The 23,673-nt window shown below is 42.3% G+C and overlaps 1 pseudogene; it reads left to right on the top strand.

Moving 5' to 3' along the window:
* Positions 1-3,701: 3,701 nt before the first annotated feature.
* Positions 3,702-23,673, top strand: part of LOC130884061 (serine/threonine-protein kinase DCLK2-like) — a 70,729-nt pseudogene continuing 50,757 nt past the window's right edge.

Raw genomic sequence — 23,673 nt, 5'->3', positions numbered from 1 at the left:
ACCAAGAACTTGAAACACACCCTTTGTGAATCTGGAATCTGAATTATTACCTGTTTTATGCATAGTGCTCAATGAAGCATATGTGTATTCTCGTGTATATCTGACTGATCATATTGCATACATATTTCATAAAAAACATCTATACTTTTGACAAAAAATGGCTTATATTTATGTTGAGTTTTTCAGTATTTCCATTTTAGAAATGAGATGCGGATAGGGGTTTATCAATCTTGTTGATTTTCTCCAAGAACCAGCTTTTTGTTTCATTGATTCTTTGGATTTTTTTCTGTGTTTCTATTTTGTTGATTTCAGCCCTCAGTTTGATTTTTTCCAGTCTTTACTCCTCCTAGGTGAGTCTGCTTCTTTTTTTTTCTATAGCTTTCAGGTGGGCTGTTAAGTCTCCAATGTGTGCTTTCTCCATTTTCTTTAAGAGAGTACTTAGTGCTATGAACTTTCCTCTTAGCACTGCTTTCATAGTGTCCCATAGGTTTGAGTATGTTGAGTCTTTATTTTCATTGAATTCAAGAAAGACTTTAATTTCTTTCTTTATTTTTTCCTTGATCCAGGTGTGGTTCAGTATTTGACTGTCCAGTTTCCATGAGTTTGTAGGTTTTCTGGGGGTAGCACTGTTCTTGAATTCTAACTTTAATCCATGGTGATCTGATAATACACAGATGGTTACTAATAATTTTTTGTAACTGTGGAAGTTTGCTTTCTTACCGAGTATGTGGTCAATTTTCGAGAAGGTTCCATGAGCTGCAGAGAAGAAGGTATATTCTTTCCTGTTTGGTTGGAATGTTCTATAAATGTCTGCTAAGTTCATTTGATTCATTACCTCCATTAATTCTCTTATTTCTCTGTTAGGTTTCTGTCTGGTTGACCTGTCCATTGGTGAGAGAGGAGTGTTGAAGTCTCCTACTATTAGTGAGTATGGTTTGATGACTGCCTTGAGTTTTAGTATTGTTTCTTTTACATAATTGGGTGCTTTTTTGTTTGTTTGTTTTTGGTTTTTCGAGACAGGGTTTCTCCGTGGTTTTGGAGCCTGTCCTGGAACTAGCTCTCGTAGACCAGGCTGGTCTCGAACTCACAGAGATCCGCCTGCCTCTGCCTCCCGAGTGCTGGGATTAAAGGCGTGTGCCACCACCGCCCGGCAGGGGGTGCTTTTTTTTATTAGGGGCATAGCTATTCAGAATTGAGACTTCATCCTGATGAATTGTTCCTGTTATGAGTATAAAATATTCCTCCCCATCTCTTCTGATTGATTTTAGTTTGAAGTCAACTTTGTTAGAAATTAGTATGGCCACACTTGCTTGTTTCTTAGGTCCATTTGCTTGATAAACATTTTCTCAACCCTTTACTCTGAGTAGATGTCTGTCTTTGTGGTTGAGGTGTGTTTCTTGTAAACAGCAAAATGTTGGATCCTGTTTTCATATCCAATCTCTTAGCCTGTGCCTTTTTATAGGCGAGTTGAGTCCATTGATATTAAGTGATATTAATGACCAGTGGTTGTTAACTCCAGTCATTTTTTTGGTAGTAGGGAATATTTTGAGATTTAATTTCTTAAATTGCCTGTAACTGAGAAATGGAAATGTATTTGAAATATTTCCCCCAATTTTTTTATTCAAGTAAATGCTAGACTAAGGGGAGTTACAAAGCAGGATAGAGAAAATTCACAACCAAGAGAGAGATAAGGTCAACTTGCCAGTTTTCAGAAAGTGACCTAATTGCCAGACAGTCTACAGCAGGTGAACAATTAGCACGTCAGACTGTGTTTCTGAGAAGGGGAAAATCCCAACAAGGGAAATGCTAAACATCTTAGTAAGGAAATTCTACAATTTCGTGAAAGAGGAAAATCTGTTCTGGTTCTATAAATTTTAATTCATAAAGCAATCCAGATTAACTAGTCGTTGTCTCTTTTAAAGCCTACCTGTCCCCAATTTGTTTGCATTAGAAATGGAATGCAGGAACAATTTTTCTTTCAAAAGCTTTTACATTTATTTACTGCACTCTATGCCATGGCATGCATGCAGAGGGCAGAGGATAATTTGCAGGAATATATGCTTTTCTTCCACCACGTGGGTTCTGGTCATTGTACCCAGGCGATCAGACTTGGCAGCAAGTACCCTTACCTACTGAGTCATCTTGGATGCCCGTGGAACAATTTTTCCCTCTACCTCCATGAGCTCTCAAGTTGTGGCCAGCAAGGTCTTGATCTGTATCATATTCATTAAATCCCTTATGAAAAGTGATTAGCTTCGATGGTACTGAAGATTGTGTTCCCACCCATTCCTGTTTTACGTGGTTCCAGGACTCCAGCTCTTTTGACATCCTACCTTAAAGGATAGTTTCCCCATCACCAATGAAGAACCAGGTGCTGAATCATTAATTTCATATGTCAGATTAGGGCCAAATGTCTTTGATCTTCAACGCCAAAGTGAAATAACTAAATACGCTTTTATTGTGAACCACACACCGCTAAGGGAAAGATTTCTGCATGGTAGATGTTTGTCAGTCCATTTCTGTGAGTTCAGATTGAACACGTGGGGAAGAGCCCAGGGGTTCTATTTTCTGCGTGAACATCCCCAATGATGGGACTGATTAATGCCTGTCAAATGGCAAGCTTTCAACAAATAGTTGATTAAATCGACCTTCCCCAAACCAATAACTTCTAGTCAATTATTTTCATTCAAAGTTACTGGAACTAGAGCGTTAGCTAATCTCCATAGAAAGTGTGAAGGATTTTCTCCCCAAATCTCTAAATAAAACAATGCATAGGTCGTTTATAAAAAAATAAACATCACGTCTAAACCTAGTGCTATGTTTTTGTATTTCTGCCCTAGGTTGTCTTCGGTTCCCCCCGGAGAGGCGGGTTAAGGATGTGCTTGCTGCCCTTGAGTTTCCTTCCTTTGTATTTTTTTTTTTTTGGCTAGTCTGGTTATACTAGCGCCGCCCCCCGCGCGGCTGTGGGGCGCGCCGCCACAACCGGGAGCGCGTAGCTCACGCAGCAAGGTGGGCAGGGCCTCCAAGAATGCCCTCTTCCTCACCACCTCCCTCTCCCTGTGGTTTGTGGTATCCTAAGAGGGACAGAAGGTGTCCTCCTGGGTCCAGGCTCTGCCAGGCGGCCGCGAGCGCGAATGCCCGCAAGCGTGCGCCCGTGGGAGGCGACTGCGCTCTTCCCTCAGGGGCCCAGCGCTGTGGTGAGGATCGTCACGGTCAGCCTGGCCGCTCACTGGCCGTGAACCGGGACCCCAGGCCGCGCAACACAGCCCTGAGGCGCCTCGTCAACGCTCGCGCTCCACCTCACCCCCTCAGCTTCCTTCCTCCATTCGGCGCGCCGGAGAGCGAGCGCGGGCTGGATCCGAACCAGGGCAAGCCTCGGGCCTTTTAACTTAGTGGGTCCTGGCCCGCTGCCCGCGCGCTATTTGTGAGGCGTGGCCGGGCGAAGGATGCGCGCGTGGGGCGTGGGGCTCCCCAGCTGGCGGCGGTGATGGAGAGGGCGTGCGGGACAATGAGCTGGGCAGCTACAAGCCGCGACCGCTTTTAGCTTGCTGAGCGGGCCCACCTGCAAGCATGGCTGTGCTCGAGCCAGGTGTCCCAATGCTTTAAGGCCGGAGCGCCCAGATCACGGCGCGCTGCGGCTGGGGCTGTTGGGACGTTCCTTTATTAATTTATTTGTGGAGAGCTATCTCTGAGCAGCCGTGATGGCCAGCACCAGGAGCATTGAGCTGGGGCATTTTGAAGAACGGGACAGAAGGCCTCGGCCAGGGTCGCGGAGAGGGGCTCCCAGCTCCTCCGGGGCCAGCAGCATCTCTGGCCCCAAGGGCAATGGGCTCATCCTGCAGCTTCTACTGCACGCGGACTTGCAGGACTTAAACTCAGAGAAGAAGGCCAAGAAGGCATGCTTCTACCGAAATGGGGACCGCTAATTCCGAGGCCTGGTCTTTGCCATCTCCAATGATTGCTTCCATTCCTTTGACGTGCTCCTCATAGAGCTTACCTGCTTGCTGTCTGACAATGTGAACCTGCCTCAGGGCGTCCGCACAATCTACACCATAGATGGCAGTCGGAAGGTCACCAGCTTGGACAAGCTGCTGGAAGGTAGGTGGGTTAACTCAGTGGTAGAGGGCTGCTTTACAAGATTCCAGCTCGTGGTTCTAAGCCCGTGGGTCATGACCTCCTGGGGCTGAATGACCCTTTCACAGGGGACACATATCAGATATCCCGCATATCAGATATTTTCATTACAATTCATAACAGTAGCAAAATTGCAGTTATGAAGTAGCAATGATGTAGCATGAATTCTAATTGCTATTAATAATAAAAACCGAGAGTCAGATACTGGGAGTTAATGCTGAAGATCAGAGAAGCAGAGTGCCAGCCACTAGAGATTTTTACCTCTACCAGGGCTCAAACTGAGGTGCAATCCTGTCCTCAGACTGCATCTCCAGACTGTATCTGTCTCCACTAAACCTTCAGACTGCAGTGCTCTTGACTCCTCCCTCCTTATAGTCCTGTCTAGTCCTATCTATCTCCCTATTGCTGGGATTAAAGGTGTGAGCCCCCACTCCCCGGCTTCTAGTGGTTTAGCTCTGCACTACAATCTTCAGACAAGCTTTGTTTGTTAAAACACAAACAAAATAACAGTACACCGTGAAATATGGTCTGGGGTCACAACAGCGTAAGGAACTACATTAAAGGGTCACAGCTTTAATAAGGTGGAGATCCACTGCTCTAGAGCACCACCACCAATAGTGGTAAAACAAACAGTCTACATAAAAATCTTGCATACAAATGATAGAGATTGCTAACTGAATTGCAATTTAAAGATATTTATAAATATAAAGACGATATGCAAAGGTTCCATACTGCAATGCTATCCAAGCACAGTGGCCGTGAAAGAACTGGCCAACCTTTACAACCTGTGAAAATGTAAGTTAGCAGGATAAAACTGCAGGTACTGTTTGTGCTAACTGAACTGCTATTCACGGTTCCCTTCAGTGCTTAATGCTATGTTGGTGTGCAGAATTGATGTAATGCCCTTCAGAATGCCATGCACTGAGCCAGCTATATAGCTAACTGACTTCTATTCCTAGTAACTGTATGTTCTCTGCCCTTAACTTGCTGTGAGCATATCTTTATATTAGGTATTATCTTATTTTCCCAACTAATTTCTGTCCAAGTTACATACCTTGCACCCAAAGAGTTAGAGCTTTGGGTAGTAATTTGTGTGGCTGTGCTTCATTTAGAAGTAGTTATTTAGATGTATTTCACAATGGGGTGATGCATACATTTTATCATAAAAACCAACACAAAATTAAAATTCCCATTATGAACTCTAAGGATATCTTACCTTTGACCAGGTGTGCGGAACTGAAGGCAGACCATGGATCTGTTAGTTTATACTACTGCATGAGAATTATTTTTGGTCTCATTAGTAGAATTTCTGTTTTCACATTTAGCTAATTTCTTAGGTCTTAAGACAAACTTCTGTAGTGTTGTTTTATTTGTATTTTAAAAAATAAAGCTTGCCTTAAGCTTGGAAAAGTAAAACAGCCATGTTGGCCAGTCTTACTGACTATGCAGCATACTTTAATCCCAGTAGTTACAATGACATACACCTTAAATCCCAGTAGTTACAATGACATACACCTTTAATCAGTAGCCACACTAGTTTACCGTAGAAACCAAGTAGTAGTGGTGCATGCCCTTAATCCCAGAACTAGAGATGATTATAAAAAGGGAGGAGACAGCTCTCAGTCACAGTCTCATTCTGAGACTTCCTGGAGGCAGGATCACCATTTTCAGACTGAGGTTAAGGTCAGAGTCAGTGACTGACTGCTTTGCTTTTCTGGTCTTCAGGTTGAACCCTAATACCTGTCTCTGAGTTTTTATTAATCATGCTCCCACTCCTATATCTCTATGTGGAAACCTCAGTATATAGATATACCTTTCTTCATATCTGCATCCACAGTAGCTTCTCTGCACTTTCCCTGGTGGAAAGGATCATAAACCCAACAGTTGGATGTATCTTCAGGAGAGGACTGTGCTTAGCTTTCAGATGTGTTGAAAATGTGGTCATAGAGGTCACCCACCTCCTTTTGTGTCCACCGCAGATGGAAGTGACAGGGATGCTCCTGGGGCCTGACACAGGGGTTCAGTGCACATAGTACCGCAGCTGGAGCAGGGGATTTTGTGTTATCTTGATGTTTCCCATAATTTTTACTTCAGCCAGTGCACAGTTTGGTTAGAAAACCCAATTAAATCGTTTGACGCAGTAAACTAATAAAACGGTCTTACTTTTTCCTACTCTGTATTTTTCTTAGCAACTATGTTGGGTACTCATCTTCTGATGGAAATGAGCACGTTTGACTACAATGCACTCAGAAGCTCACCCACGTTAGGCTTCACTAAGAGCACACATAACTGAATGTGGTTTTCCTTGGTTGCATTCTTTTGGGGAAATTTTTCCTTACATTTGGAAATTAGGAAAGCATTGAAATCCCGAAGATTTACCAGTATTAAATATTAAATGTCTTTCTATGTTTTCTTCTGCATTCCCTTGTTTAAGTGTGATGAATGCATGTCTATCAATATGTCCGTCATTTTCTCCAGGAGTGAAGAGCCTGTGTTTCAGGCTTAATCAGGTTTTGTTTTCCTCATAAGGTTGTCTGCTTGCTCCTTCTACAAGAATGAAGTAAAACCATGGGCTCCAGATTTCATGTCACAGAATTTGACTTGAATGTCAGGATTATTTATAAACTAGTTAGTGACCTAAATAATTAAATTGTAGCAAATGTGAGAACGATATTGACTTACACACAAGTAGTCTAAAACTGCTGGTGTATGAATTTCCTACTTTGTAAATCATATGTAGTTCTCCCACAGCCAGCATCACTCTCAATAGTGGAAAACTTCAAAGCTTCTACTTCAGGAGGAGGAGGATGTACTCACACTCACCCCATAAGCAACTGAGGGCCCCAGGAAGAAGAGATTATTTATTTAATTTTTTTAAAATTTTATTTTTATTTATTTATTTTTTTTGGTTTTTCGAGACAGGGTTTCTCTGTGTCTTTGGAGCCTGTCCTGGAACTAGCTCTTGTAGACCAGGCTAGTCTCGAACTCCCAGAGATCCGCCTGCCTCTGCCTCCCGAGTGCTGGGATTAAAGGCATGCGCCACCATCGCCCGGCGAAGAAGAGATTTTTTATAAAGCCAAAGGTGTTGGAAGAAGTGGCTACGTCAGCAGTTCTCAACTAGTGGGTTGTGATTCCTTTAGAATTTGGACAACTCTTTTGCAGGGGTATTCTAAGTGTCTAAGACCACTGGAAAACAAAAATATTTACTTATGACTCATAACACTAGCAAAATCATTTATGAAGTAGCAATGAAAATAATTTTATGGTTGGGAGTCAACACAGCATGAGGAACTGTATTAAAGGGACACAGCATTAGGAAGGTTGGGAACCACTAGTCTATGTCCTAGATTATAACCAGGCTTTGTTTTTTGAGTAACTAGGGAAAGTAAAAACCTTACCTATGCTTTTATAACCTGTCTACTAATGATTGTTTCAGCTGGACCAGGGTGAGGCTTGGATCTGCTGAAGGAACAAGATCACCTAATTTATTAAAAATAAAAAAAAAAAACTTTCTTAACTAACTAGAGAATGATGAGAAACCAATAGCTTGTAAGCTCAGTGTGCAGAAAACTGTATGTGCACATGCACACCATGGAAGCGTGAAGCTCTATTCTGTGGACACCTTGACTCAGAACTTTCCAAATTATAGAATTGGTCTACATGTTTCTAGTAGGGATATTATGAATGGAAAGGGGGGACAGGGAAGGAGTTAACTACCTGTAACTGCACAATCACATGAAGGGCTTGCTCTTATTCTTGTTTCTGTTCTTCCAAGCCCATGCACAGACGGAAATTAAGACATGAGTTGAAAAGCGTGTGTCCTGGGTGGTTTGTCAGCTGTGCAGGGCCTGGTTGATCAAAGGAGATGGACATAGAAAATCTGCTCACTTTCTTTTTACCTTGTGTTTTTTTTTTTTTTTTTAAGAAGACTTTACGGGGCTGGAGAGATGGCTCAGAGGTTAAGAGCATTGCCTGCTCTTCCAAAGGTCCTGAGTTCAATTCCCAGCAACCACATGGTGGCTCACAACCATCTGTAATGGGGTCTGGTGCCCTCTTCTGGCCTGAAGATATAAACACAGACAGAATATTGTATACATAATAAATAAATAAATATTAAAAAAAAAAAAGAAGACTTTACCACTGACTTAATATCTCCCTGTCTTAAGAAACAAATATTTTCTCTTGCTAAGGTTATTTTTATATAGTCTTCTATTACACATTTTGAGTCAGACCATTCATCAATTTTTCATCAAAAATAAAAATGGCAATAATTTTTTTGATATGGCTTGTATTTTTTTTGTAAAATTGAATGATAGCACCATCATATTTTTCTCACTAATACATACATGTGCATTGCATGGCTTTATTAATTTGATATCTACTTTTGAAATTTTGTATAATTTTCTTACTGTCAAATGGTTCTATGGAGACGACAACTTTGGTGATGATGGTTGGGGAAGACTTCAGGGTGCTGCTGTAGGAGTGGTAATATAGTTTAGAATTGGTTTCCTGCATCTCCCAGGCAGAACCCTAACAATGCATCTATACAGAAGACATGGCATGTCCTCAGCATTCTTTTCCACATCCCTGATCTGTCACTCATTGTGCAGGAGCCTTTGGTCATCTCTGATGTTCTCTACAAATCAGGTCCTGGAGAACATTTTGGTAATAGTCAATATTGACATTATTAGCTTATCCTCAGGCTTTCTTTTTCATTATTTTGGTTAAAACATTTATGACTCATCTGGTATAATTACTATATCAAGAATGAATCTATTTGTACTAAGTATATGGAATAATGTGTTCTTTGTGATTATATCTCAGATTAAATCTTAGCATGTAACCTTCCATGTCAAAAAGTCACTACCAAACTAATTGAGTAAGTTATATACTTCTTGGAAAAGTACCATCTTTTCAGTAGGGATTTTAGAAATTTTGGAATGTAAAATATTTAGATATCGATAAATGATAGGCAAGCAGTATAGCCTCTGTGCCCTTCTTAATTAAACAAAAGCCTGATTAAGCTTTGTGAGAAATGACTGTATCATTTTAGCTTAATATCTGCTGCCATTTAGAAGATATAGAAAAAGTTGTCCACTTGACGTTTTAGTTTTATTTTAAATTTATATTCCTCTAGAGAAAACAGTGCCTGCAGTATGCTGCTTTGAGGAGCCAAGCCTTTCACTTCACAGTGCTTCAGTAGTTGAATGGATGATACTACAACTGAATATGATAAGTCCACCGTGTAAGGATGTAGTGATTTCTGTTTGACTGAAATTAGAAGGATTTTAATTTTTATGAATATATTTGTTTCAATTATTTCATCCAGAATGAACTATTTATGTTTATTTCTGAGACAGGGTCTCACTGTGTAGCCTAGATGGGCCTGAAACTCCTTGCATAGCCTAGAGTATCCTTAAACTTGGTGCCAATCTTTCTACCTTAACCTCTGTTCCGACGACTACAAGCTTGAGCTACCATACCCAGTACAATCCCTCTCCCTTTGCAGTAACAATTCAGGCTGAGTTAAAGTTGGCCTTGAACTCAGATCTTTCCACTTTAGCCTTCATAGTAGCTAGGATTACAGGATTCTACCATATCACCATGGCTGGCTAGGATGTCCTTTTATGAAGAATGAATTAGTTTGCATTTGGAATCATGAAGTACTTTGTAATTTAGTTACTTGATGTATTTAATTCTGCAGCTAATGCTCCTGAGAATCAAAGTTTGGAGTAATGACTTATCAAAGGTGAGACATTTGGGTAAATAAAACTCAGGTCTCACTCTTCATTTCAGGGCCTAGTGCTTTTCACATTATACCTGTAATTTTCTGAAAACCAACCTAGGTACTTTGGAAGAAAGGGAGGTGGGGTGGATGTTAAAGGAAAGAGGTATTATACTGCACCCCCTTTCTGTGACCACAAGTTTAGGAGTTACAGGTTTCCAGAAGCCATTGTTTATACATAATGCATCCAGGCTTATTATGGCCAATGCTCAATGATCTGATATTGTGCTAATAAAATTGTTTTTTGCTTTTTAGGAGAGAGTTACGTGTGTGCCTTCAATGAACCATTTTGATTACACCAAAAATGTTAATTCAAACTGGTCTGTGAACATCAAGGGAGGTACAACCCGAACCTTGGTCATAGCCGCTGTGAAGAGCGAGGTGAAAGAAAGCAAGGACTTCATCAAACCCAAGTTAGTGACTGTGATTCGCAGTGGAGTGAAGCCGAGGAATGCCATGTGGATCCTTCTCTATAAAAGGACTGCCCATTCTTTTGAGCAGGTCCTAACAGATATCACCGAACCCATTAAACTAGATTCAGGCATCGTCAAGATGCTGTGTACCCTGGATGGAAAGCAGGTAGGTGGTGCTTCCCACAGCTCACTGTCTTGCCTTCATTGAGTTTACATGTTGATTATCTTTGCTGGTGTTTGCTGATGTCCTATATGGTCTGGAACTTGCTGTGTAGGAGAGGCCAAGCTTTAGCTTGGGCTCCACTGTCCTCCCAAGTGCTAGGATTAGAGGCATGCTGCATGTCCAGCTCTTCATGTGCATGATTAGGGGCATGCAGCATATCTGGCTCTTCATGTTCAGAATTTGAGGCATGCAGCATGTCCGGTTTCTTGTGTGTAGGATTAGAGGTGTAGAGCATGTCCAGCTCCTCGTGCTGCTGCAGTTATATCAGCAACAGAATGTCGTGGTCTCCTGGAAGTGGTCCTTGAATATTTACACAAGTACTATTTGTGTGAATTAGCCTTTATCAAGAAAGATGTAAGGGCCTCCTTTTTTTCCAGCTATCTTAGAATCCTCGTACTCCTCATTTTTTAGAAGGAAAGATGTCAATTTCCAGGGTAAAGGATAAGTTGAGTGGTGTCATGTGTTAAACAGGAAGTTATCCAGAAACAATTATCAACTAGTGTTTAGTGGTTTGTGCTGTGGGACAATGGTCTGTACCCTGTCACATGTATTTTAAATAAATGGTGTTTGACCAGTAAACAGGCAGGAAGTATAGGCGGTGCAACCAGGCAGGAAACAACAAGAATTCTGAGAAGAGGAAAGTTTCAGTCTGCAGTCTTCATCCAGACACAGAGGAAGCCAGATACAGCAAGCAAGATGTGCTTGCCTTGTCAAGAAAGGTACCAAGCCACATGGCTAACACAGACAAGTCTTATGGGCTAATATAAGTTATAAGAGTTAATAAGAAGCCTGAGCTACTAGGCCAATCAGTTTATAATTAATGTAGGTCTCTATATATTTATTTGGAACTAAGTAGATGTGGGACCTGGTAGGACACAAACCTCAGTCAACAGAATGATGTGCCAATGTGGGGCTGACTAAATCCACTTTAAAGCCTTAGAGAGCTTGGCAAGTTATTCTAGATAGAAAAGAATAGATTTAAGCACAGCTGATAGTAGCACTTTCTCATGTAGGCTCTGCTTGCTAGAGGCAAGCACTCTCGTTTAAGAGAGGCTTCCTGCGGCTGGAGAGATGGCTCAGAGGTTAAGAGCATTGCCTGCTCTTCCAAAGGTCCTGAGTTCAATTCCTAGCAACGACATGGTGGCTCACAACCATTTGTAATTGGTCTAGTGCCCTCTTGTGGCCAGCAGGCATACACTACACACAGACAGAATACTTATATATAATAAATAAATAAATATTTGAAAAAAAAGAGAGTCTTCCTGGCTCAGCTTTAGCTGCAAAGCTTGCAGTCCTTTTAAGAGGTCATACCACGAAAAACTTAAATGGTATTGATGAAAAGCTGAATGCATGCTTTTTGGTGGTGGTAGAGACCTTGAAATGCCATAGAGTTGTGGCAATAAACATGACTCCAGCTAGTACTTCTGCTATGAGGCTAGACTCTCAGAATAAAGTTAAGGAGTGGGCTGGATCCAGCCATCAAAGCCATGACTTTAATCCTAGCCATATTGCTGTACACGTGTTAAGGGTTGACCACTTGGGATTGGATAACCTATCTGGATGCTCGTTCTTGGGAAAAACTGATTCTCCCTCTGTCAGCCACCATTAGTTGGCCGTAGCTCTTCTCTTCATTGAGGGGTGGGCTTTGTGAAATTTCCCTTATGTGCATTGGCATGTCGACTGGTGGTGTCTTGTTTAGGTAACTGTATGGTTGAGATTTCATAGAGACAGTTTTCTGTCATGTCTAGAAGATACTAGCAGCAAGTGTCCTGGGTCATCTGGTCCTTCCAATCTTTCTTTCCCCCCTTCCATGGTTTTTCTGGGCCTTAGGAATAGGAGTTACATTGTAGGAAAACTAGTTGGGGCTGAGCACCTGTGGTCACATATTCTCTACATGTGGACCAGTTGTATATCTCTATAATGTTCTCTATTTACTACAAAAAGAAGGGTTTTCTTGTGGAGGGGTGAGAATTACCCTTATCTTTGGGTATAAGAGTAAGCATTTACCCACTGAGACAGTGGGGCCGAACTATTGGGAGCTCACCAAGGCCAGCTGGACTGTGACTGAAAAAGCATGGGATAAAACCGGACTCTCTGAACATGGCAGACAATGAGAACTGACGAGAGGCCAAGGACAATGGCACAGGGTTTTGATCCTACTTCATGTTCTGTCTTTGTGGGAGCCTAGACAGTTTGGATGTTCACCTTCCTAGACCTGGATGGAGGGGGGAGGACCTTGGACTTTCCACAGGGCAGGGAACCCTGACTGCTCCTGGGACTGGAGAGGGAGGAGAAGAGGAGTGGGGGGAGGGGGAGAGGGGCGGGAGGAGGGGGAGGGAAATGGGAGGCGGGGAGGAGGCAGAAATTTTTTTTTTCAATAAAAAAAAAAGTAAGCATTTAGAGTATGGTTAGTAATTATATTGATTTTTGCAATTGTGGGTTCTCCCTTAGGGTCTTGGACCTCTCTAGCCATAGATATTGGCTAAGTTTATAGTACTGGGTGTGCATTCCCTCCTATTGAGTAGACCTTAAGTTCTATTAGACAGATGTTGGTCATTCCCGTGATAAAGTACCCTTGTGCTGTTATTTTACCATAGGGGTATCTTGTCAGGAAGGTATCACTGAGGTTCATAAGTTTTATAGCTGGGTAGGACTGTTGATTCCTCTTTTCCTAAGGCAGCTTGCATAGCATCTTCAGGTACTACTAGAGCTAGTCCTTGGGAAGGAGGGTTGCAGGTCTGTTTCAACTCTATTTCCCCAAGGTCTATGTCTGAAATGCATGTTATCTTCAACAAAGGCACTGAAACTGTATCAATAGCTATTTCAATATGGAAAAGAATTTTTCAAGAAAAAAATAGTGGGAAAGTTACAGTAAGTAAGGTTTCTTGGACTGGATAAACACTAAATTTCTGGATGTCAAGCAGCAGTTTTATGTTGAGGAATAGCAACTTAATATTAGGGGATCCTGGAAAAGTGACTAAAAGTTTGTACAGTTTGAAAGCACAGACAAATGCAGTGACCTTTAAAATGTGTAAACTCATAATGAAATATTTGAGTAATGAGACTGTGACTCAGTGTAGAGTATTTGTTTAGTATGAGTGAGACATGGGCTTTGTTCCTGATATCCCCCAACAGTCCTTCAGTCTTCCATTTGGTGCTTAAATTGATTTTCTTTTAGGAAGAGAAATTTCTGTTGCATGAATAATAAAAACCTAGAGATAGATATTGGGGTTCAAGTTGAAGATCAGAAAAGCAAAGCAGTTAAGCAGCTAGAGAGATCTTATCTCTACCAACTCTCAGACAAACAAAAAATATTCTTTTCTCTGCCTAGTCATATTGCTCCTGTTTTCACCTCTCTCCATTAAAGGTGTGTGATTCCCAAAAGCTGGGATTAAAGGTGTGAACCACCACCACCTGGATCTGTTTCTGGATTGATTTTGGGTTGCCCAGGGAAGCCTTGAACTCAAAGAAATCTGTCTAACTCTGTCTTCTAATTCCTGAGATTACAGGTATGTGCCACCACTCCCTGGCCTGTAGGGCTGACTAGGGTGGCTGATTTGCCTTCTGATCTTCAGTAAAACCTTATTTATGAAAACACAAATACTGCTGGGTGGTGGTGGCACAGGCCTTTAATCCCAGCTCTTGGGAGGCAGGGGCAGGTGAATCTCTGTGAATTCGAGACCAGCCTGGTCTACAACAGCTAGTTCCAGGACAGGCTTCAAAGCCACAGAGAAACCCTGTCTCTAAAAAAACCAAAAATAAATAAATAAATAAAATAAAACACAAATACTATAACATTAAAAATGTCCAATGTTTTTGAGGATGCAGTGATTTGACTTTGTCAAAAGAGATGGAAGTGTACAATTTATAAGCTTTGAAAAGCAGTATGCAAATTTTTGTTTCTTTCTCAAAGGTTACAAAACTCCTTATATTCATTTTAGAAATTTGTCTTAAATAGCCTGAAAAACAAACATAAGAAACTGTGCATAGGAACTTTAAGCCCAGCGTGTAATCAGGAAGTTGGATTGCTACCAGTTAAATACCCAATGTGAAAACATTCCATTCCTTCCTTCATACTGGCCATTTCCACGTGTGTTTGTGGAAATCTAACAGTTGAGGAAAAGGCTAAAGGAAAGAAACAAGGAGTGTGCTCTATGTGTTGTATTTTTTTTTTTTTTTTTTGGTTTTTCGAGACAGGGTTTCTCTGTGGCTTTGGAGCCTGTCCTGGAACTAGCTCTGTAGACCAGGCTGGTCTCGAACTCACAGAGATCCGCCTGCCTCTGCCTCCCGAGTGCTGGGATTAAAGGCGTGCGCCACCATCGCCCGGCTATGTGTTGTATTTTTTATTTTGCTCACAAGGATAGGAAAGACAACTTAAAAAGTAATGCAGCAGAAACAGGAGTAGACTGGGGGCACAAAGGGGAGTGGGAGGGTATGGGAGGAGAGGAAGGAGGGGAAACTGCGGTCGGTCTGTAAAATAAATAAAAAGTAAATAAATAAACATAATTCAGAGGTTGTTTAACAATTACTGTTTTAAAAGTGACTTTCATTTGGTTGCAGTACTTCCCAGCTATGAAGTAAAGGTTTGCCTACACTGGACCTTAAGTGTATAATGGAATATGTACACATAGGGCCGGTTTTTTTTTTGTTGTTGTTGTTGGAGGAACAGGAAGTGCTCTGTGAGAATAGATTTTTATTAAACTACAAATTTCCAAGATTATGATCTTATCTGACCATATTGTTTAAGGACAAACCTGGAGGATTTTTGCTTTCTGAGACATTTGATCTCTGCTTGAAGCCCAGCTGGGTAGTTTTAGCTAATGAGGGTAGGAGGTAGTTTATAGGTTCTTTCAGGGTTCTCTTGTTTTGCTCTAAGGAGCTGTAAGCACCACAAGCCATGTCATGGTGAATTTAGGAGTCACTGTCCCCAGACCTGGAAGAGCAGGTTGGCTGAGCTGTCAGAGCTGCTTGGACATGGATGACCCATGAGCTATATAGGTTCTTTTGTTCTTTGTGGTGACCTAGATAGTGGCTCTTGGCCTCTGATCTTTGTTGAGTGTGGGGGATACTGTGAGCTTGTGATATTGTTGCCTCATGCTATGTAATTGAGAATTTCTTTAAAAACCCAATTTTCCCTCTCCTGTCCAGTGATTGGTAGATAGTCCTACAACTTCTTCAGGACTGGGCTTTGACTGGTCAGTAAAAAGGAAAAATAAACCAGCTAATAAGTGACCTCCAGTGTCTCTGACTTTTAGTTTGTGATTATAAATGAATAGGGATCTGTACAAGAATTGAGTGCATAGACCAAGCTTGAAGTTTGTAGATTCATAGTGCAGAAGGGGAGAGACAGGACAGTGGTTGAGAACTTTCCTACTTCAACAGTAGCTGAGATTAGCTATGTGGAACTTGGTAATCAATTTTAGATGCTCCATAAATGTCTTGATGGTTATTTCTTGTTGCCCACTGACCTGGCTATCAAGAATCTGAATAAAGAACTAAACTTATCATGAAATCAAATTGCTATTGCTACAGTAGTTCAACCAAAATAGATCAGAGTGAAATGTTGTGGCCCTGACTAGCAGGGCTGTTACTTTTACTGGTTTTAGATATACATCCTGAGCTAAAAGGTTAGAGATGTCTTTGTTGTGCTCTAATACAAATCCCTAGTTTCTGGAACACATGTCCATAAAGCTTGTTTCAACATTTCAAAATAATTTCTTGATATTATAATTATATCACATCCACATTCTATTTCCTATTTTCAAGCCCTACCATGACCCCTCAGTGTCTTCTAAATCATGTCCTGCTTTTCTTTAACAGCAGTTGTGATTGTGCAGGATATCTCAGATATGACGTGATGGGTTGGGTGCACTGCACATTGAATGTGTAATGGAATGTGCATACAAAGGACCTTGTGCTTTGGGTGAGGAACAGGAAATGCTCAAGGAAAGTGGAGGAATGTCTACTAAAATACTAACCTTCTAGTTTAGGGCAATGTCCACTGGACTGGAAGGGCAGAAGAGAAAGTTCTGTGATTTCTGAGTAATTTGATTTTTGATCACCCTGCAGGGGAGCTGATAATATTCTGAGTCCCAGCTGGGTGGTGTTAGCCAGTGAGGGAGGGACTCTGGGATGGCTTAGCAAGCAGGGATAATAGTGGTAGGTAGCTTACAGGTGGTTCTTGCCAGGATTCTTCTCTGCTTCTGTTGTAATTAGTTGTAAGGAAGATCACAAGCTATGCCATAGTGAGTGTAGGTTGTTCAGGGATGGTCTGTTGAGCCGTCATTTCTGCTGGGATTTGGATGGACCATGAGCCAGGCTGTGGTTCTATTGCTCTACTTAATGACCTGTGCAGTGCTCCTTGTACTCTGAGCCTCCCTGTGTATGGATTTCCTGGGGAGAGGGAGACTCTGCAGTCCTGGTATGGTATGATGTCATATGCTTGTAATATCACTGTCCAGTGTACAAACAGAGTCATTCTTTCTGTGTGCAGTGGGAAGACAGATTGGAAAACTGATGACATGTTTTCTAGAAGTTCTGAATATTACAGTGTACTTTCAAGTTTGTCTTATATATGTTTCAAATAGTTTAAAAGCTGGTCGAACTACATTGATGCTGATTTAGCAATGCATGATTAATATGTTAGCTCCTTTCTGAATTTGTATACTTCCTTTTTAATCGAACCCATTTATTTACATTAGCCAGAGACTTTCTGTTGAATTTGACTGAAACCTCCAGTCAATCTGGGCTAGGTCTGTCCTTAGATTAGCAGCCAGTGCTGCGAATGCTGTGCTGTGTCTCTTTCTGCTCAACTGGTTTTGTCACTCTGACCTCACTAACCAATGAGAGCCTCCAGCAGACCCTACAGTCAAATGGGAGGGTTCTTCCAGGAGCCAGGCTTCCGGTTTAGTGCTTCCTGAAGAAATCACAGCCTCTTTCATGCACTGCCCCTTTGGCTTCCTTGTAGGGAGAGAGAGTTTATCAGCTCGGCAGCTGCACCATGGTTAGTGTTTGCTCTCCACAGATGGGAGGAGCGGTGGGCTAAGGTGAGTGAGGGGCCAAAGTCCCCAGGTGGGGAGGAATGGCCGGTCTTGGTGCACGTGGCAGCTCTCCCCATGTGCAGAGGAGTGGCTGGGCTTGGCGGGTGAGGTCGGGGGTCGCTGTTCCCAAACTAGGTGGAGTGGCCTATTGAGACTTGTGGTTGTTGTGTGGTGCGTCTTTTCCTGGCTGGGTGGGAGCCAGTGGACAGTCAGGGTTTAGTGTGTTCCTGCCTATTTCTAAGTAGTCCTAAGTGATCCTTGCAACACCCTGCTTGCAGCCTCTGAAAAACTTCACTGCATGGACTGTGTCTGCAGGGAGCAGATTGCTGGGAGCTGCAAATGGTGGAGCTTGTAAATGGTTTCTCCTGTGTAGAGTAGCACTCTTCTGCTAAACTGTGAAGTAGGATTGCATAATTGCTAATAGAATTAATGGTATAAGAATTTATCCTAGCCGGGCGGTGGTGGCGCACGCCTTTAATCCCAGCACTTGGGAGGCAGAGGCAGGCGGATCTCTGTGAGTTCGAGACCAGCCTGGTCTACAAGAGCTAGTTCCAGGACAGGCTCCAAAACCACAGAGAAACCCTGTCTCGAAAAACAAACCAAAAAAAAAAAAAAAAAAAAACAACAACAAAAAAAGAATTTATCCTAGTTTCTGTAACACATGGCCATAAAGCCTGTTTCAACTTTTCACAATAATTTATTGAGATTATAATTATATCTTACTCTAATCCTTCCTGTATATAGATTTCCTGAGGAGATGGAGACTCTGCAATCCTGGTATGGTAGGATATTCTGCCTGTTATATCACTGTCCAGTGTACAAACAGAGTCATGCTTTTTGTGTGCAGTTCGAAGATAGACTGTAAAACTGACAACATGGTTTCTATGAAGTTCTAAATATTGCAGTTTCCTTTCAAGTTTGTCTTATAAATGTTTAAAATAGTTTAATAGCTGGTAGAACTACAGTGCTGTTGATTTAGCAATGCATGATTAAACTGTTCTAACTTTCTGCTACCACCAGCTGTAATGGTATGATTCATTGATGTTTAGTTCCAGGATACTAAATTAAATTCCATTTTCTAAATATTTTTATAAATATTTATCCTAAGTATTTTTATAAATACTTATCCTAAATACTTTTATACATATTTATCCTAAATATTTTTATAAATATTTATCCTTAATATTTATCCCATTCTTGATTGCTATACCTTTGTTTTAAGGTCTTTTTTTTTTGAGTTTTGGGTTTCTCTGGCTTTGAGCTCACAGAGATCTGCCTGTGTCTGCCTCCTAAGTGCTGGTAGTAAAGATGTGCACCACCACTTAGATGTGAGTTAGCCAGAAACACGCTTATGCCAAACAGTGGTGCATGAGAATTGTCTGAATTCTGTCAATCATACTTTAAATAAACGCTGATTGGCCAGGCAGGAAGTATAGGCGGGTCAACCAGATAGGAAGTAGAGGTGTGGTGATGAGGACAGGAGTATTCTGGGAAGAAGGAAGCTCTTCCCATACTCCTGCCCAGACTCCTAAGAAGCAACATGTGATCTGCCCTGCTGTGAAAGGTACTGAGCCCCATGGCTAACATAGATCAGAGTAATCGGTTAATGTAAGCCTCAAGAGCTAATAAGTAGCCTGAGCTAATTTACCAATCAGTTTTATATATTATGTAGATCTTTGTGTGATTTTCTTTAGGGTTTGCCAGTTGTGGGGAACTGGGCAGTAAAGAAATCCCAACATGCAGGTCCCTGTCATGTTACAGAATGGCGTCTATGGTGTAAACTGCATCTATAGAAAGCCTGAGAAAGTTTGGAACGAATATAGTTAGCATGTTTTCTTGGTAGCAGCAATTTTTTGGGTCTGCTTCCTAGAGGCAAGCAAGCTCTCTCATCCAAGAGAAGCTTCCTGACTCAGCTTTAGCTGCAAAACCCTGAAGCTCTTTAAGAGGTCCTGCTTTGAAACACTTAAATGGTGTTGATGAAAACCTGAACATGTGCTTTTCGGTTTTCAGCTGCAGCAGAAAAAAAGCTGCACCATTTTAATATGCTTGCTTTTTATGCCTTCCTGCCAGGGCAAACTCTGATTCAGGCAGGCATTCTGACTAAGAATGCAAGTGATTATGGTCTGTGAGCAGAATGCTGCTGCTTTCTTGCTGTCTGGAAATTTGAAACACTGTAGAGTTGTGGCAATGAAGGCTGCTCTGGCTGGTACCTCAGGCACAAGGCTAGAATCACAGAAAGCTAAGGAATGTGCTAGATCCAGCTGATATATACAGTAAAGAGAGATTCAAAGCTGAAGAAAACCACTAAATGGTTTATGGTGTGTTTAAAATATATGCATGGCAAAGGTCAAAGTTTTTTTTTTTGTTTTGTTTTGTTTTTCGAGACAGGGTTTCTCTGTGGCTTTGGAGCCTGTCCCGGAACTAGCTCTGTACACCAGGCTGGTCTCGAACTCCCAGAGATCCTCCTGTCTCTGCCTCCCGAGTGCTGGGATTAAAGGTGTGCACCACCATCACCTGGCTCAAAGTTCTTAAAGTGGAAAAAAAAGAGTACTTGGTTGTTGTGGTACACACCTTTAATCCCAACACTTGGGAGCCAGAAGTAGATCGGTTGTGAGACTTCAGTCTCACTTGGGGCAGAGGAAGATTGACCTTTGTGACTTCAAGGTTTGGCAGGACACACCTTTAATCCCAATGCCTGGGAGGCCTGGACAGACAGGTCTCCATGGTAGCACACACCTTTAATCTCAGCACTGCTAACTCAGATCTCTTTGAGGTCAAGGACAGCCTACAGAGTTATTCCAGGACAAAGATACACAGAGAACCTGTCTTTATAAGTAAAAGTGAAAATAGAAGAAATACAGGTTCAGTAAAGCCACATAAAGATGGAAAATACACAGGGAATCTTGTTACTAAATGTTGTTATGCTCTCTTTGAATTGTTTCAATGTTGGCCGTTCATGTTACAAAACAGCATTACTAATAATATGGTTTCTTTGTCATTATTTCAGGTCTGAGCACTTGGAAACAAATAAGCATCCACCCATCCAATCCTTACAGAAGGTAAGGCACATTGCTTTGTGGAAGGTCCAAGGCCTTCTCTACTAGGTAGGATGTAACAAGGTAACTATCCAAAGAGAATACTTTCCCAAAGAGCCAGTACAAGCAGTAGAGATAAATTCTGGTTCCACTCCCAGTGACCCATCAGTCTTCCTCAGCCATATCACTGTCAACCACATTCCAAATGAATAGTTTGGACCTATGCTGGTTCCTTCCCAGTCTTAGTGGTGTTGGTTGTGGGTGAGCCCATCATGGTCTTGACCTCTTTGCTCATATTCTCACTCCTTCCACTCTTCAATTGAACTTTGAAAGATCAGTCCAGAGCTTTGATGTGTGTCTCTGCCTCTGCTTCCATCATTTGATGGATGTATGTTCTTTGGTGATATTTAAGTTATTCATCATTCTGACTACAAGACAAGGCCAGCTCAGGTCCCCCCTTCTCTATTGCTTAGGGTCTTATCTGTGGTCATCCTTGTGGATTCCTAGGAATTTACTAAAGTCATGTTTCTTGCTAACCTTATCATGGCTCCCTCAATCAAGATATCTATTTCCTTGCTCTCATCTCTGACCTTCCTCTATCTCAATGATCTCATTTCCTCAAGTTCTCTTCACCCCTCCCATTTCCCCCTTCTCTTCTCCTACCTTTCTTTTTCCCCATCCTTGTGTTCCCATTTTATTTCAGCTGATCTTTTATATTTTGAATTTCCAAGTGGATTTATATGTTTTTCTTAGGGTTCACATTGTTACTTAGCTTCTAGGATCATGAACTATAGGGTCAATATCATCTTTTTATAGCTAATATCCACTTATCATTGAGTACATAATGCCATATTCATCTTTTTGGGTCTGAGTTACCTGACTCAGAATGGTGTTTTCTAGTTCCATCCATTTGCTTGTAGAATTTAACATATCTTTTTGTTTTACCACTGAGTAGTAATCTAACTATGTGAATGTTCCACATTTTCTTTATCCATTCTTCAGTTGAGGGGTATTCAGTGTGTTACCAGGTTCTGACTATTACAAAAAAATGCTTCTATGAACATAGTTGAACATATATCTTTGTAGTATAATTGCGTGTCTTTTTGTTATAATTCCAATAGTGGCATTTTTGGATCTTGGGGTGTTTTGATTGCCAGTTTTCTGTGAAACAGCCATAGTTATTTATAAAGTGGTTGCATAGTTTGCATTCCCAACAGTTACTTCACATCCTTTTCAGCTTATATCATTATAATTGGTGTTTTTGGACTTAGCCATTCTGACATGTGCTTTTATATTTTTTAGATATCTTTCTTGTACCCGTGATCTCTCCAAGACCTTTATCATGATGGGGTATCATATTTTGTCAAATGCTTATTCAGCATCTAATGAGTTGGTCATACGGTTTTTTCTTTTCTTTTATAGGTGAGTTGACACCATTGATATTAAGTGCTATTAATGACCAGTGGTTGTTAATTCCTGTTCTTTTTCAGTGGGAGTTGTTGTGTGTTTCCCTTCCTTTGGTTTTGCTGATGTGAGGTTATCTATTGCTTTAGTTTTTGTTGGTGAAGTGAGCTTCCTTTGTTCGGGTTTTCCTTCTAGTACTTTTTGTAAGGCTGGGTTAACTTAGTTGTGTATATCCCTTGCCATCTATCTAAACCTGTTAGGACCTCAAGGATAAATTAATCACCTTATATCTTCATCAGTGTTCCAAATTAGTCATACCAAAAATATCATGTTTATTACTTTTATTTATAATTTTTTCTTTTTTCTTTTTGTTTAAAAAATAGCCTCATTATGAATCTCTGGCTGTCCTGGAACTCACTGTATAGACTAGAATCTTGTAGAGAATCAGCGTTATGTGCCCACCTTATCTCCAATGTATCTGAATTATAGTTGGGCACATCACAGACAACTAAATTAATACATTTTTGTTGTTTAAGACAAGGTTTCTTTGTGTAGCTTTGGCTGTCCTGAAACTAGCTTTTAGACCAGGCTGACCTTGAGTTTATATAGACCAACTTTTCTCACACTATGTAGTTTAGAATTGTTTTGAACACTTAGTCCTGCTTCTGTGTCTCAGTGCTGGAAAGAAATTCTTGTAACCGCTGCAAGGCTGGGTCTTAAGTGGTCAGTGAGAAGGAAAATAGATGAGTGTCCTCCAACTTATCTACACTATAAGGGAAAGGGTTTATTATACTGGTCACTAATTCTGTAATGGGCTAGGGGTGGGGCGTTGGTAGAGGTGGTCGGCGCTATGGGTAGGTGGGGCGTTGCCACGGCCGGGGATGGGGCCCGGGTGACCGGGCACTCTGGGTCAGCGGGCCCTTAGGGGGAATGGGGGGGCTGTGGTTATGGCCTGGCTATGGCTGAGGCTTGGCTAGGGGTGGGGCGTCGCTAGGGTTGGGTGGTGCCGGGGGGTTGGGCGTTGCCAGGGCCGGGGAGGGGCCCTGGGGACTCGTGTTGACTGTGTTGCCGGGGGGCGGGGTGTGGGGTCCCCGCGGTGCGTGTCCGGGACCGTGGACACTCCCCCGAGTCGTGCGGGGACGGCCCAGCCGCTCCCCGTGGCCCCCTCCCCCCCCTCCCCGGGGCTCCGGGACCCGGTTCCCGGTCCAGGACTACGTCTACCATGATTCTTCTCGGCGGCCATTTTTCCTGTAGTCCGGGACCAGTCTGTGGCGGACTCGTTCTCCCAGGATCCCCGGGCTGGAAGCCCGGGCTCCTTCTTTCCTTCCTGCTTTCCCGCCGCTCCTGCCATGGTGGGAGCTGTCTCCCAACAGGCGTGAGAAGCAGAGAAACCGCCGCTTCCTCCCCCCCCCCCCCCCCCCCGCCTCCTCCAGCTGTCGCTTGTGGAGCCGCGATCTCTGCGGGTAAATTCGAGGGGCCGGCGGGGGTGTGTGGGGGGGGGCGGAAGGAGCGAGCCGTGGGGCTTCCGGCCGGAACCGGGGCGGGCGGGCGAATTGAGGGAGCCAGGAGGGAGGGGGGAGGGAGCGAGCCATCCGCACGGCTTCCCGCCAGCAGTGGCGGCTGGGGGAGCGGCAGCAGC

This window comes from Chionomys nivalis, chromosome 11 (assembly GCF_950005125.1).
Source record: "Chionomys nivalis chromosome 11, mChiNiv1.1, whole genome shotgun sequence".
Classification (NCBI taxonomy): domain Eukaryota; kingdom Metazoa; phylum Chordata; class Mammalia; order Rodentia; family Cricetidae; genus Chionomys; species Chionomys nivalis.
This window is presented reverse-complemented; position numbering and strand designations above follow the sequence as displayed.